This window comes from Felis catus, chromosome A2 (assembly GCF_018350175.1).
Source record: "Felis catus isolate Fca126 chromosome A2, F.catus_Fca126_mat1.0, whole genome shotgun sequence".
In the NCBI taxonomy this organism is placed as follows: domain Eukaryota; kingdom Metazoa; phylum Chordata; class Mammalia; order Carnivora; family Felidae; genus Felis; species Felis catus.
In genome coordinates this window covers 128,422,874-128,439,764 of record NC_058369.1, presented here as the reverse complement: position 1 = coordinate 128,439,764, position 16,891 = coordinate 128,422,874, and the positions used below count along the sequence as shown (strand labels likewise).

Below are 16,891 nucleotides of genomic sequence, written 5' to 3'. Positions count from 1 at the left end.
CTATTCAATTATCACTTGGCTGAATGTTTATTCCTTTGCAGCACTCAGAATGACCACAAGTTCATTGACTTATCTACTGTGTCCTCAGCATGCTTTGCTTCCAAATATTTTCTTAGTGTCCTTGAATTTATCCATATTCAATGTAATTCCAAAATCAGGCAGAAGATAGTCCCACTCTTAGAGAGCTACCCCAACCTTTTTGCTCCTGAAATGAACTGGATTGAAGAGTTTACAGTTATTACCCAGTAAGAGTCTGTGAGTTCTGCCACTCTGGGCCCTGATAAATTAGACTATCTAGCAGTGAGTATAAAGTCAGTAACTATGAGCATAGTTCCAAACTGTTGTATATATTATGGAAATTACCTCTCAGTAATGGAAAAAAACAAAAAACAAAAAACAAGAAACAAAGCACTCCTGGAACATAAGACAAATAAAAAAATATATAAATGGAACATAACTTAAAAACCCCAACTTTTAAATAGCCTTCTTAGAATAGATATAATTTGTTGATTGGAAAACAAGTTTTAGATCCCGAAACTCATCTTTCAGTTTTTTCACATTCATGGACTTTGCCACTACATCATTCTTTAAGGCCTCAAAGGAGACTTCATTTATCAAAATATCAAAACCATTAATTAGCCCAATACTCAACAATTGAAACGGCATATAAATTTTTCTCATTAAAAATTTAATATTTCAAAGAGTTTTTCTAAGACATTAATTCTTCATTCCTCTTGGGATTATAAATCCGGTAACATTAGTAGTGTATCTGAAAATTATCTATGTGAAATCGCTGCATTTCCTTGATATGGCAGATGCTGTTCCCTGTGGTATCAGAATCCCCTCCCTCAGCCATTTACCATCTCCTCGCTCCCAGGACTACTTCCACCTGACAGCATCACATCTACAGACCCAAGTAGCTTTTGTTTTTTGTTTTTTCACTGACTGATGATACCTGCTCTCTCTTGGCACAATCAGGACAGAAGTGCTAGAGAATGAAGCTCCCTAAAAGTGTAGCTCAACTGAGAACTCACATCACTTGGTGAATGTTCTATATCATTTCCCAGAGCCTTTCAGTGGTAGTAGGCTCTGTTTGCTCACAGAGGTAGCTTGCTTGATGAAGTATTTTTTATTGGCCTCCTTTCCTTTGCTGTCACATTTCCTCATTTCTCTACTGGCATTTCCAGGGATTATCTTCCAAACACATTTATTGTATTCAAACAATTTTCTGAGAGTCTAGGGAATCTCAAACTAAGATACTTATCTCTAAGATCCTAAAATTTCCCCATATCTTAACATCTTTGAAGTTGGGATATAACATTTATTTGGTATTTATATGTGGATGGCTCCTTGGCTCACAACAAATCCTTCAATGTCTATGATATATGATTCAATACTATACTATATGATTCAAATCCTTCAATACCTGTGCTATATGATTCTCCCCACCATGAACTGGTGGGTCAATGTTATATCTACTAGGGAATTAAAACCTAAGTAAAGGGCCACAGACACAGGACTGGCTCAGGCATGTTAGAGGCCATGTACTAAAGAGAAGAAACACAAACTTCTTTACTGAGGTCACAAAGCTTTCCCTCTTCTCTTCTTTTCCAAAGCCTGGTGCTTTTCCTTCAATACTATGATGCTATCTCATAACACTCCAATAAATCTTCCTTCCAGAATTGTTTTTACTGAATAAAAAGCCTCTCTCCCTGTCCTCATCACAAAAAATATTTAATGCTCAAAAGGCACAAATTTCCTGATCTATTTATTTCTCTCCTATCATTAACACTCTTAGCTTATTTTATTTTGTTTTTAATTGATACACAAGTTAATAATATCAGCTATATTGAATCCTTATTAGAAATATGATATACATTTTGGAAAACATGTAATCATCAAAGAGAGAAAATAAGGTTTGAAATCTGACGAACACTATGTAATTATCAGCTAAGAAAACAGAAGGTTCATTTAAAAGATTTTCACTGAGTGCCTATTTTATGATGGTCACTCTGCTGAGTAAACGTGACAGAGATTAATGGTCTATCTGCCTTATTCTATTCTTGCTCTCTAAAATTATTTTTTGGTTTTTGAATATTTACTTACAATGTATATGTTAAATCTTCCCCTTCCAAGTTAACAGGCAGACTAAACTATAAAGATTTAGTTTCAATTCTAAATTCCTGGGTGAAGAACTCTGACAGACCCAGCTTTTTTAAATGTTTACCCCTTAAGCATCCAATTAAGACTGGGGCAGAAGAGCAATATTTTACAAAAATGGCTGCTGAGGGCTCATCATTATTATGAGGGGGAAGCAGGAAGTTCCCAGCACATGGGATTGCAAATAACTTCCAAGAGTTATCTGCCCATTTTAGGTAGGGTGTTCATGCATTTTTTTTTTCCTGAGACATTTCTGGTGTATGCCTATGTTTTAGGTATAATTATTAACACTGTGCCCTTTTGTTTTCAAGAGTTTTCTCTTGGGTAATATATATATCACCTTAATTATAGAGATCATTGAGGGCAACCCTGTTGTTTTTTATTCAAGAGGATAATTAAGACCTAGAAAGATTAAGAGACATTTTTCAAGGTCATCCAGTTAGTACTAGATCTAAGAGTAACATTCACTTTGCAGGATATTATTTTAGTTATTAGTTTATATTGTTAAATCCATTCTCTTTCATCATTCCACCTTTGTGATTGACAGCATGGTGTTATGAAATGGTTCGTTAAAGTTCAGCTCGGTTTACTAGTCAAGGAACAGAGAGCCACACAAACCCCATTCAGTAACAAACACCATGATCAGAATTAGCATCCTAAACAAGGAGACACACAAAGACAACAGTGTTTTGCAGAACTTTTCTTGGGATGCAAAATGTTATTATAAAATAGAGTATAAGTCCAATTTTTTTGTTGTTTCCTTCATGTTGGCTAAATGGATCCTGGTCTTGACTCTACCATTAAGAGTATTTGTGCTTCTCTTAAGAAAACATTCAGCATGAAAGTTTAAGCACCAACAAGAGAGCCTCCCTTCAAACTGGCTAATGAAACCAGTGGATAATATCTTGAAATGACTCCTCTAAAAATAGACATCTTTACCATTCCAAAAAAGATTAGAAATGTAGCCCTTCAGGGAAAATATCCCACTTATGGGAAAAGGCCTTCTTCTGAGATTAGCATGAAGCAAATCTGTGAAGTAGGCAAAATTGGTAACACTTCAATATTCTAAAATCATTCCTTCTCGACATCCTTGATGATATCATTTTCCCTTTTCTACCTTCTAATCTCTGAGTCATTTTTATTTTCTCATCAATTTTTACTTTGAACATGTGATCTCTGGAAAGAAACTTTTGCATTTCTATAAAGGATAGATAACCATTAGATATTCAGTTATTTCTCCCAAGATTCCTGTACCATAAAGTCTTATCTCTAAAGCTCAAATGCTTGGAACTCTAGGAATTAACTTTTAGGTATTAGCAAACTGCAACATTTTGGGGGGTAAGTGGAACCTCAAGCTCCTCAAACCAGGGCAAGTGTGTGGTCCCCTATTCCACCCTCTACCTACTAGAAGGCTGGTTCTGCCTTCTAGTTTAATTTCTGTATCTAGCTAGCAAAGCTGAATAAAGATTCCTTTCAGTATATCCCAACCTGGAAAATTAAGTTCACAGATTTCTAGTTGCAAAAGCACCCTAAAAATATGTCAGAATGATCAATAACTACTATATATTTCAATGCCAGGAGCTGAGAAAAAAATCACAGGCAAAAGATGGAATTTAGATGAGTTCCCTAAGGGAAAGCTTTAGATTTTTGCATCTTGATAGGTGATTTTCAGAGGAATCTGAATTATGACTTTTCCCAATCAACTCAAACTTAAAAACGTCAGCAGCAGCACAATACATTGAACATGCTCACTTAAATATATGCCAGCTAAAATTGTGAAATGGATGAGGTGGTGAGCAGGAACTTCAAGTTGAGAAGAAAAGTTCTCACACTTTTTACATGATATTAGTAACCATGTAAGAAAAGTAACTCAAATAAGAAAAGTAAAAGAAACATCAAGACCCCAGTTTCATTTCTTATTATGAATTGCTATAGCACAAATTCAAATGTTTTGATTTCCTATATTTCACTGTTGTGTTTCATTGCGCTTTAAATAGAATACTCTACAGAACCAGTGACTTTACTGAGCTTTAAATGACTGTCAAACTTCAGAGTTAATGTTTTTACTTGTTGGTCCTCATGTGAATAATATTATAAATCTAATTTTAACCATATTCTACCTATTTTGATGCAAGAATATTAGAAATAACTTGATGTTACCAATACACCTTTCAGGAGTCTTAATGAAAATAAGTGTAAGATTGCAAGGTATATATTAGAGGGTACTGAAATGTAGAAAGTGTACAAAAGCACAGCTTCATGGGGTAACTAAATTAAGCATCCATGATTCAGTTGGGAATTTTCAGCAGTACAATTCAGAAGACATCCATGACTACACTGAAAGTTACTTTAGGATTCCTGGCTGACGTTACTGTTCTGTCACCTATATACCTGCATATTTCTAATTAGTTTGTCAAATTTTAATCTAAAATATTAAGAATTTGCTTTCTTACACATTCCAAACTAATTTTTATCTCAAGTTATCACTGTCATTAGCCATTTCGAGTTGACAATAATGCAAGTATATGAAGAAAGGAAGCGGTAATAGGTAATTTATCTTAATTCCTTTCTTCTTGAATCCTGTTGGAAGCATAATATATAAAGGTACTCTGTATAAAATTAATGAAAATTGCAATACTTTCATCAGTTTTCAAATGAAAGATCAATTTCCTAACTGTCTGAACTGCTGGGACTGGGGAGTTGTCCACTGTCTGATGGCTGAATCATATTACTTTTAAGTCTAGCTAGGGAACTTGGGAACATTCTTGAGGAAATCCATTTTACTAAGGAACTCAGGAAAATATTCTGCAGATTTTTAACTGTTTGCAAGTAATTTATTTATTTAGGTCTACTAAGTCAGAGGGGAAGAGGCTAATTCCATCTGATTTAAATGGTTTTAGAATGACAGTGTCCTCCCATGTGGTGGTGAACGGTAGAGAAAAAAGTCTTCAGCTGGGAGCCCTGGAGACTTCACTTCTAGTCTTAACTCTGACATTGTGTGACTGAGAAGAAGTTATTGCCCCCATTAAATGGACTTCAATTTCATCAGTTTTTAAAGACCCAGTCATTTTGGGTTATTTTTACAGTCACTTCCATCTGAAAAAGAAAAAAAAAAACTATGTTTTTGTTATTCACAATACAGCTTAAATATCTAGTGGATGCTAAAAAGAAGTTATGCAACAGCAGCTATATTCAAAGTGTATCTAATTATCAATTGGACATATGGGGAGAGTTTTCTAAAAAATTCCGTTTCTTTCATTTTATTAGATATGTTACTAGAAAATTCTTATTGCTATTATTTCTTAACAGGTTAAATCTTCTCTTAGAAAGCTTATAGTTATGGGCAAAACTTGAATCTTTCCGATTTGTTCAAAATCCAGCATTCCTAGGTCTCAATCCAAATGCCTTATTATTTTAGTTATTTTTCTCCATTTTTCTTTATTATATTTAACTTTGGTTTCTTTCCTTCCTTTTTTAAATTTTATTTTACATGTATATGCCTTTTGTCCTTTATTCAAAGTTATCTACAATTTGGGAATTGAAGGGACTGAAGGATATCTAGCCCACTATGGAGGAAAGATACCATCCTTTTGTTTTCAATGTGAAAAGTGTATTCATACAAGTTAGAAAAATATGTATCCTATAAGTAATGTATTAGTCAAAATTAGAAACATTTGTCTACAAACAGCTATTTAGTGTGATTTTCTAAATGAAAAAATTTTGTTGAATACTTATTTCTATATTACATATTACTATAATAGTCTTTGTGATAACAAATTCATTTGATTTCTTCAGTATTTATTGTAACAAATAATATACTCCTTTTGGCCCAGTTTTATGTTTTTCATACACTAATGGGTGTGTTTACATAGGGAAAATTTCCCAGAAACATCCATTTTTGAAGAATAATGTTGATAACTAGTCCAGAATTTACTAGGATTTCAGTATGAAACTCTAAGCTCTTGAGAGCAGAGGGACTGAAAAATAAATAATTCATTATATTATTATTAAATCTGAAAATAGGGGCTCCTGGGTGGCTCAGTTGGTTGAGCAACCAACTTCAGTTCAGGTCATGATCTCACGGTTTGTGGGTTCCAGCCCCACATGGGACTCTGTGCTGACAGCTCAGAGCCTGGAGCGATTCTGTGTCTCCCTGTCTCTCTGCCCCTCCCCTGCTCATGCTCGCTCGCTCTCTCTCTCTCTTTATCTCTCTCAAAAATAAATAAACATTAAAAAACTTTTATTGGAATCTTCTATTTCCTGGGTTGTTGTAAACATGTGGTTATACAGAGTTCAAAAAACTAGATAATACATTAGCTTATACAAAGATTACTTTTGTCATTTGCATCTCCAGGAAGAGTGCTTGACTGACATTTGTCAATCAAAAAGATTTAAGTAGATTAACAAAGACCCATGATTCAGTTCTTTATACCCTTCTAGTAAAAATATCAAGTGAGGGGCACCTAGGTGGCTCAGTTGGTTAAGCCTCTGACTCTTGATTTCAGATCAGGTCATTATCTCACTGTTCATGAGATAGAGCCCTGTATCAGGCTCTGGGCTGACAGCATGAAGCCTGCTTGGGATTCTCTCTCTCACTCTCTCTTTCTGCCCCTCCCCACTCATGCACTCACTCTTGTTCTTTCTCTCTCTCAAAATAAATAAATAAAATTTTAAAATATATATCAAATCGGGGCGCCTGGGTGGCTCAGTCGGTTGGGCGTCCAACTTCGGCTCAGGTCATGATCTCGCGGTCCGTGAGTTCGAGCCCCGCGTTGGGCTTTGGGCTGATGGTAGGAGCCTGGAGCCTGCTTCCGATTCTGTGTCTCCCTCTCTCTCTGCCCCTCCCCCATTCATGCTCTGTCTCTCTCTGTCTCAAAAATAAATAAACGTTAAAAAATTTTTTTAAATAAACATTTTTAAAAAATTTTAAAAAAAACTGACATTAGAATTAAAAAAAAAAAAAATATATATATATCAAATCAAAGCCAACAAAAAAATATAGCAAACAAAAAGTTTAGTTGGTACATTCTATAAACTAGAAGTACAACAAACAACTCTATGCTCATAAATGTGATAACGTAAATGAAATTAAATAACTCCTTGAAATATATGCACTATCAAAACTTACAGAAGGAAAATTTACAATCTGAAAAACCTTGTATCTATTTAAAAATTGAATCAATAATTAATATCCTTGCACAAAAGTAATCACCAAGTCCAGATGGTTTCACTAGTGGTGTTTCACTAGCCCCATTTTCCAAACAAATGAGGGCAGGGGGTGATATTAATTCTCCAAAATCTCTTCCAGAAAACAGAAGCAAAGGACACATTTCATAAGCCATTCTTTGAGACCAGCATTACCCTCACACAAAAACAAACAAAAAAGTCACAAGAAAGGAAAACTACAGTTCAACACTCACATGAATATAACTGCAAAATCCTCAACAAAGTATTAGTCAAATCCAAGAGTATATGAAAATAATTATATACAGTGACCAAGTTGGATTTATTCTAAGTATACAAAGCTGGTTCAAAATTCAAAAATTAATCAGTGTAAGCCACCACATCATCAGACTAATGTAGGAAAATCATACGATCCTATCAATTGTCACAGGAAAAGCATTTGACAAATCTAATACTCATTCATGGTAAAAAGTCTCTGCAACTAGGAATAAAAATAAACTTCCTTAATATGATAAAAAACATCTTCAAACAACCTACTGCTAACATCCTATATAATGATAAGACTGGACACTTTCCAACTAGGATTGGAAACAGGCAAGAATATTCCCTCGTATCACCCCTATTCAATGCCATATGGGAAGTCCTTGCTAGTGTAATAAGATAAGAAAAGGAAATAAAAGTTACACATTTTGGAAAGGAAGACATAAAACTGCTGCAGAATACAAGGTTAATGTACAAAAGTAAATTGCTTTCCTCTTATCCAACAATGAACAAACAGAATTTGAAATTTATAACAAAAAGTAAGTTTTAATATAGCACTCAAAAATTACATATGCATAAATCTAACTAAATATTTACAGCACCCTAAAGCATAAGTAAAAAAAAAAAAAAAACACTACTTAAAAAAAAAATCAAAGGTCTCACTAAACAGAGAGATATGCTGTGTTCATAGACTGAAGACTCAATTCTGTTAAGATGTCAGTTCTTCCCAATTTGATTTATAGAATCAATGCAATTGCAATCAAATTCCCAGCAAGCAATTTCATAAATACTGACAAACCGATTATAAATTTTATATGGAAAAGAAAAAGTTCTAGATGAGCCAACGCAACACTTAAGAAGAAGTTGAAGAACTCCCTTCACCTGATTTCAAGTCTTACAAGGCTATGGTAATCAAGACAGTATAATATTGGGACATCTGAGTGGCTCAGTCAGTTAAGTGTCTGCCTCTTGACTTCGGCTGAGGTCTTGACCTCACAGTTCATGGGTTCTAGCCCCACACAGGGTTCTACACTGGTAGTGCATAGCCTGTTTGGGATTCCCTCTCTCTCCCTCTCTCTCTGCCCTTGCCCCACTCAAGTGCTCTGTCTCTCTCAAAGTAAATAAACTCAAAAAAAAAAAAAAAAAAAAAAAAACACTGTAATATTGACAAAGGAACAGTCACAGCCATCAGTGGAACAGAATAGAGAACCCAGATAGAGACCTACCAATATATAACCAAACGATCTTTAGCATAGGAAAAAAGGTAATTTAGTTCATGTCTTTCCAAAAATGGTGCTGGAAAAACTGGATTGTCAAATGCAAAAAAAGAAAAAAACCTTCACAAAGACATTATGCCTTAAATAAAAATTAACTCAAAATGGATCTTACACCTAAAATGCAACACTATAAAACTTCACGAAGAAGACAGAGAAGAAAATCTATATGACACAACATTTGATGATGAGTTTTTAAATACAGCATCAATAGCTTAATCCATGAAACAAGGTAAACTGTACTTCATTAAAATTAAAAATTCTGTTCTGTCATTTACTCTTAAGGGAATAAAAGACAAGCCATAGACTGGAAAAATACATTTGTGAAACACATAACTGATAAGTGACTTATATTCAAAATATACTAAGAACTCTTAAAACACAACAAAAAGAAAACAAAACAAAATTTTAAATGGGCAAGAAATCTGAACAGCTACTTCTCCAAAGAAAATATAATGAGGGGCGCCTGGGTGGCTTGGTCGGTTAAGCGTCCAACTTCGGCTCAGGTCATGATCTCACAGTCTGTGAGTTTGAGCCCCACGTTGGGCTCTGTGCTGACAGCTCAGAGCCTGGAGCCCGTTTCAGATTCTGTGTCTCCGTCTCTCCCTGCCCCTCCCCTGTTCATGCTCTGTCTCTCTCTGTCTCAAAAATAAATAAACGTTAAAAAAAAAAAGAAAATATAATGAGATATCAGCTTATAATGGCTAAAATAAAACAAAAACAAAAACAAGAAATAACAAATGTTGGCGAGGAATGTGGAGAAAAAGGAACCCCCATGAGCTGTTGGTAGGAATGTAAATTGGTACAGCCACTGTGGTGAACAGTATGGAAGTTCCTTAAAAAATTAAAAATAGAAATACCATATGATCCAATAATTCCACTCTGGATATTTATCCAAAGAAATGAAAACAGTAATTCAAAATGATATATGCACTCCTATGTTTATTGTGTCATTATTTACAATAGCCAAGATATAAAAGCAACCTGAGTCTCCATAAACAGACAAATGGATAAGGAAGATGTGGTGTGTACACACACATACATGAATATTACACAGCCACAAAAAAGGATGAGCTCTTGCTATTTGTGACAACATGGATGGACCTACAAGGTATTATGCTAAGTGAAATAGGGCAGCCTAGGAAAGATATACCATATGACTTCACTCGTATGTGGAATATATAAAACTAAAGAATAAACAAAAAGCAGAATCATACCTATAAATACAGAGAACTGATGGTTGCCAGAAGGACATGGGGTGGGGACATGGGAAAAATGGGTGAAGGGGTGTGGGAGATACAGGCTTCCAGTTACAGAATGAATAGTCACAGGAATAAAAAGCACAGCACAGGAAATATAGTCAATGATACTGTAATAGTGTTGTATGGTGACAGATGGCAACTGCACTGGTGGTGAGCATAGTTTAACATAGAAAGTTGAATTACTGTGCTCTTCCTGAAATTAATTTAACACTGGATGACAACTATACTCAAAAAATTTTAATAAAGAAAAGAAGCTGAAGAAATATGCAGATGGTAAGTAAGCATACAAAAATATGTTCAACAGTATTTGTCATTAATGAATTGAAAATTAAAGCAATAATGGCATACTGCCCCATACCTATTAGAGTGGCTAAAATGCAAAAAAAAAAAAAAAAAAAAAAAAAAAAAAAAAGACATCAACTGAGGATATGGAGCATCAGGAAATATCAATTACTGCTGGTGGAACTGCAAGATGGTACAGCCACTTAGGAAGACAAATTGTCAGAGTCTTAAAGAAACTAAACATAAACTTAATATACCATCCAGCAACTGTGCTCCTAGGTATTTACTCAGTCAATTTAAAAACTAACATCCACAGAAAACTTACATTTCTATAGGAGCTTCTATATTGGTGATTATGGTAGATCTGTTATAAACATTCACAGGTAGACTATGGTGGCTGGAGAAAGGCAAGAAAATGTATTCTCCCACAGAGCCTCCAGAAAGAATGGAGTACTCCTCCTGACACCCTTGACTGAGTCTATGTGTTGTTTCTGACCTAAAGAACTTTTAGATAACAAATTAGTAGTTTGTTACAGCAGCACTAGGAAACTAATACATAGTGGCTGGTTGGATCTAGGTTTCTTACTGCATGAGTGGGAGGTTACAAGTAAAAAGAGGAGAAAGCTAAAATAATCCATGTAATAACACGTTAGAGTTGGAGACATCAGTATGAACACGCTTAGGTCAACATACAGCTACATGTAGAAATGCTTACAGATTTGTGAATATACATGTATTCGTACAGACATACATGGATTGTCAGCACTGTTGGCTTGAAAGGACCCAGAAACAATGGCACACCAGCAGCAACGAACACAACTAGCACAAAATCATGGTTTCTAATATCACTCTGCAGTAAAAGAAGCCAAAGCCAGGGTTCCTTGGAAAAAAGGCTAATACTAGGACTGGCCTAGAACAGAGATCAATGTGCAATATTTTAGGAGTCAACTAAAAGGATGCCAAATGTCCAAAGCTGAAACAATTTGAGCAAAAAAAATATTGTCTGTACTGGATTTATAACCCAAAGTATAAATTAAATAGCCCATACTAAAGTAAATAAATGGTTGAATAAATGGGGGAGACAACACAAATTTCCCATGCTAAGAATTCCAAATAATTAAGGTAGATATTTTGCCCTTAAGCATGTGGAGCATAGCTCCCTACCCTTTAAGTGTGGGCTGCTCATTGAGGCTTCCTTCCTAAAAGCATAGCATAGAAAGGAGAGAAAACAGAGGAGCGCCTGGGTGGCTCACTCGACAAGCTCAGGTCATGATCTCACAGTTCATGCATTCAAGCCCCGCATGGGTCTCTGTGCTGACAGCTTAGTTTGGAGCCTGCTTCAGATTCTGTGTCTCCCTCTCTCTCTGCCCCTCCCCTATTCACACTCTCTCCTTTCTCTGTCTCAAAAATAAACATTAAAAAAATTAAAAAAAAAAAAACAGAAACTTTATAGTGGGAAAATCTGACAAATAAGACCTCAAGTCAGATGACCTAAAGCTTAATATCAACAGTGATAAGTGGTTTAGATAGTGTATGATCATGATATGATGGGATGAAACTTATACTTTATGTGGTGCCTCCCAAAACACAGAAGCCTAATATAATCATGAGAAAAACAGCGGGGAAAACCCCAACTGAGGTACATTCTACAAATTAGCTACCTGTTCTCAATAGTTTTAAGGTCCTCAAAAACAAGAAAAGTCTGAGAAACTTACAATCAAGAGAAGCTGAAGGAGATATGATAAAAAAACAAATGTAAGGGGCGCCTGGGTGGCGCAGTCGGTTAAGCGTCCGACTTCAGCCAGGTCACGATCTCGCGGTCCGGGAGTTCGAGCCCCGCGTCGGGCTCTGGGCTGATGGCTCAGAGCCTGGAGCCTGTTTCCGATTCTGTGTCTCCCTCTCTCTCTGCCCCTCCCCCGTTCATGCTCTGTCTCTCTCTGTCCCAAAAATAAATAAACGTTGAAAAAAAATTAAAAAAAAAAAAAAAAACAAATGTAATATGGTGTTCTGGATAGGGTTTGGGAGAAAAAAAATACAAGGCTTAGAGAGAAACTAAAGAAATGTGAATAAATTCTGTACTTTAGTTAATAATAGTTTATCAATATTATTTCATTGTACAAATGTACCAAACTAATATATTAGCAAAGGGAAGATTTGATGTGGGGTATACAAGCACTCTTTGTACTATCTTCACAGTAATTCTTCAAATCTAAAACTATTCAAAAGTTTAGATGTTTGTCCATGAATACACACACATGAAAGATATTTTGCTTCCAGGCAATGAAAAACTGACCTGGTCATTATAGCTGTCTCAAAAACTCTTATGGCCCTGACATACCGATTTATCTAGAAAAGCTAAGCCTAAATTTGGTATTCTTTATTTTCTCTTTGTAAAAGATATTACGGGAACCAAAATGACAATCCCACTAAGTATCATCAAAGTGCAGAACATATTTTACCATATGATAAACATAAATGCCTCATTTTGATCCTCCTAATAAATCCACTTACACAGAATAGGTGTTGGGGCACCTGAGAGATTCAGTTGCTTAAGTGTCTGACTTCTGGTTTTGGCTCAGGTCATGATCTCATAGTTTGTGGGTTTGAGTCCCACACCAGTCTCTATACTGACAGTGTAGAGCCTTCTTAGGATTCTCCCTATCTCTCTCTCTCTCTCTGCCCCTCCCCAACTCATTCTCTCTCTCTCTCTCTCAAATAAATATTTTTAAAAAATGATAGAATAGGTGTTATTCCTAAAGTTCAAAAAGCTAAGCATCCATGGAGTTTCACTGTGACTTAGGATAAGGAGGCTTTTCAGAAGAGCTTAATTTCCCTCTGCTATATAGACAGGTTTTCTATATAACGTTTAGGAAGAAGGTATTCTCATAATTCAAACAACAGTTTATTTGCTCTACATTATAATATCTATTGGAATGAAAATTACTGAATATATTAATGGAAGAGACACAATACTGTTGGCAAACAAAAAACAAACAGAAAAAAAACCAAATTTATAAATCAAGCTCTTCCGAAGGCCTAAGAAAAAAGAAAATTAAGCAGAGTGCTAGGCAATTTTGCATATCCCTAGAAAATAGAGTAAAATATAGGACTTTGCCTCTGGAAAATATTTAAAATGGAATTATTTGGTAATATGTCAACAGCTCATACCAAATTTTGGCTTTAATTCTGCTCACAAAGTATGATGTAATCTACTTGGTTTGGTTTGATTAATCTGAAGTGAACCTGCAAATATTTTGGACCAAGACCAATAAAATGAAAATCAGTAATTTATAACCTATCCCAACTACTATACAATACCCAAGGGAAGAGTTAAATTTTTCTCCATTGCCAGTATGCATGGCACAGCTCTCTTTAAATTAAAGTCAGCTGGGCAAAATGGAGAAGTTATCTATCCAATCCAAAAGCTTAGTTTCTGTGAGTTAAGGGCTTGTCTTTATGATTTAGCTCAAACAGGCTTTTCTTGGAGCAGCTGGTGGCTCAGTCGGTTGAGTGTCCCACTTCAGCTCAGGTCCTGATCTCACGGTTTGTGAGTTCAATCCCTGCATCAGGCTCTGTGCTGACAGCTCAAAGGCTGGAGCCTGCTTTGGATTCTGTGTCTCCCTCTCTCTCTGCTCCTCCCCCGCTCATGCTCTGTCTCTCTCACAAATAACTAAATAAATTTTAAAAATTAGGCTTTTCTTCTCAGGGAGCCTGGGTGGCTCAGTTGGTTAAGTGTCCAGCATCAGCTCAGGTCATGATCTTGCGGTTCATGGGTTCGAGCCCCTCATCGGGTTCTGTGCTGAGAGCTCAGAGCCTGGAGCCTGCTTTGGATTCTGTGTGTGTGTCTCTCTCTCTGAGCCTCCCCCACCTGCACTCTGTCTCCCTCAAAAAAACATAAAACATTAAAAAAGATTTTTTTAACTAAAGTAAAAGGCTTTTCTTCTCACCTCTTCAGATCTCTGAGGGAAAAATGGTTTTAACTTTCAAATAGTTCTTACTAGACAAAGTAATGAACATAAAGACAGTATTTTTGTTCCTCTATCTTTTTAATGACCAACTTTTTCCCTTAGATCAGAATTTCTACAGGGATGCTATATTTAAATACTGAAACAAATATATTTCATATATCCTAATTCAGTATCTCTAGAAAAAGGGTAAATCTCTGTGTGCCCATGTTTGTATGTGTAGATGTCATAAAACCACTGCTGAAGTGTTCAAACAACAACAAAAAACTAGGCTTCCTTTAAAATAGAGTTATTGTATCTGATAATTTATTTGTACACACCTTTCATAGCTGAGCCAGAAGGCCCAAAATATTTTTTGTTTCTTAGACAGTTTGTATCTATATTTCAAATCACACACATTAAATGCATGCATTTTATTTTGGGTGACATCATTAGGCAACATGTCTTTTGGCTTCATTATTGAGGGAGTTATTTCTAAGTAGATTGCCTTAGCCAACTCTGTATTTATAATACGTTATATTTATTTTGGACATATTTATTAAAGCTGTTTTAAAACCTCTGCATTCTTATCCCACCAACTTTCATTTCTGAATCTTCTTCTATTGATTAGTTTTTCTCCTGATTTTGAGTCACATTTTCCTCTTTCATTGCTTATCTGGTTGGTAATTTTTATGTGTTGAAGACATTACTAAAAGTTATATTTTTGAGTGTGTATATTTTGTTTCTTTAGAAGAGTGTTGAGCTCTGAGGAGATAATTCATTTACTGGCAATCCCATACTCTGGCAACACTGAGATTGGATTTATTCAGTTCAATAATATCAAGATTTCTAAAGGTGAGACTACTTAAATCAGGTATGTTCTCTCCAACTCACCAGGATACTCACAGAGTCCCAAAGGCATTTAAGCCTAGGACTCTTGATCTATATAATGTCCATTAGCTTGTTTTCCAAACTTCCATCTCACTCCTCCTATTTTTCCCTCCTTGCAGTCCCCACTCTCATGCGAGCTACAGGAAGAAGGTCTATGGCATCCTGTATTTCGTCCTGCTCGAAAAACACATAATTGTTAATGTTGAGCTGCCTGGAGTGCATCGATGCAGAAGGGGTATGAGTATGTAAAAAAAAAAAAAAAAAAAAATCTCAGAAAAATGTTTCTGAAAATCTTTCATTCTAAGTGCTCAGCAACTCTTTCTTTCCTTTTATTTAGAAATTACTTCAAGTGCCAGTAAAAACATATCAGCTCCTACAGGCTGCTTTTCTTTTCATACAAACAGCAGTGAGAGGCAATTCCCAATTGGGTTGGATTATTCAAATTAGCCATAACTCAAAATCCTTCACAATGAGCTCAGGAATTTATTGTAGGATTTATTTTGCAACCAGCATATCATATTTCTAATTAAATTTTTCTTAGACTAATGCTAAAAGGAGTTTGCCCTTCCTGAGAACTCCATGTCAACCAGTTCAACCACGTTCAGGAGTGCAAAAAAAAAGATGATGTAAAATTTATAAAACTAAAAATATCTTCTTGGTAAACAAGCAGAACATTTATATAAAATTAATCAAATATAGGTCATTTTTTTTTCAGATCATAGCAAAGTCCAATGTTTTAGAAAACTATTATTCTACTTTTATACCTTTTAAATAAATATATTTACAGGGCTGTATATAAGATTAAGATACTATCCATATCCTTTTTAAAAAGGAAAACACCACCACTCTTTCTACATTGTTTAACAAAGCTAGGGAGGAAATTCAAAAAGACCTCTTTTATTTCTTTCTTTTTTAAATGTATATAAACAACCTTATTTTTTTTTCCATGACTTTTCTTCTCAAAAATAATCCTTTAACCTGATCTCAGCAAACTGCTATAGAGAACCTTTCAATGTTATGAAAATATCCCTGAGAAGTACGAAGTCAGCTGGGCTCACACAACTGGAGGTCCCCGAGGTTAGAGTACGAGACAGCTTTTATAGATTACGAAATGGTGTGTACAACTCCTTCACTTCTACAGACCAAGACTCTAACCAAGGCTTCCACATGCCACCAGTCCTAACTGCAATCATCAGGTAGAAAAATTCCCGACACTAGCAGCATTGAATCCTAAATTCAATCTAAAAATTATCTTCATCAAGGTGCATGTGTCCGAAAAAAGAAATGTTAACTCAAATAGTTGTTTCTACATTTTCAGGGAACACTTTTCCCACTAGCTTCAATACTGCTTCATCCATTTAATATATTAGAGAAAAAAAGTCTCCAGGCAAAAATTTTTTCTAAAATAAAAAATAATACAAAGTTTCCTAAAGGGTTGAATCCCTAGAAATAAGGCATTTTTATTTCATTTCTATTGTTCTTTCCCCAGGAAGCAACAAACTTTACACACATTTCCTGAAAACGTGATTGTTAGTATCAGCTTTTGCTTCCTTATCCCCCACAAGGCAGTAGGCAACAAGTTCAAATTGAGCTTTTCAATACCATGGAAGAGAATGTCTCATAGCCCCTCTTC

The 16,891-nt window shown here is 35.4% G+C and overlaps 1 long non-coding RNA gene across 1 annotated transcript in view; it reads right to left on the bottom strand.

The window, feature by feature from the left end:
- Nucleotides 1-994: 994 nt before the first annotated feature.
- Nucleotides 995-16,891, bottom strand: part of LOC123383963 — an 80,317-nt gene continuing 64,420 nt past the window's right edge. Inside the window, exon 4 of the long non-coding RNA XR_006594420.1 lies at nucleotides 995-5,256. This is a non-coding gene — a long non-coding RNA (uncharacterized LOC123383963). The remainder of the gene's footprint in view (nucleotides 5,257-16,891) is intronic.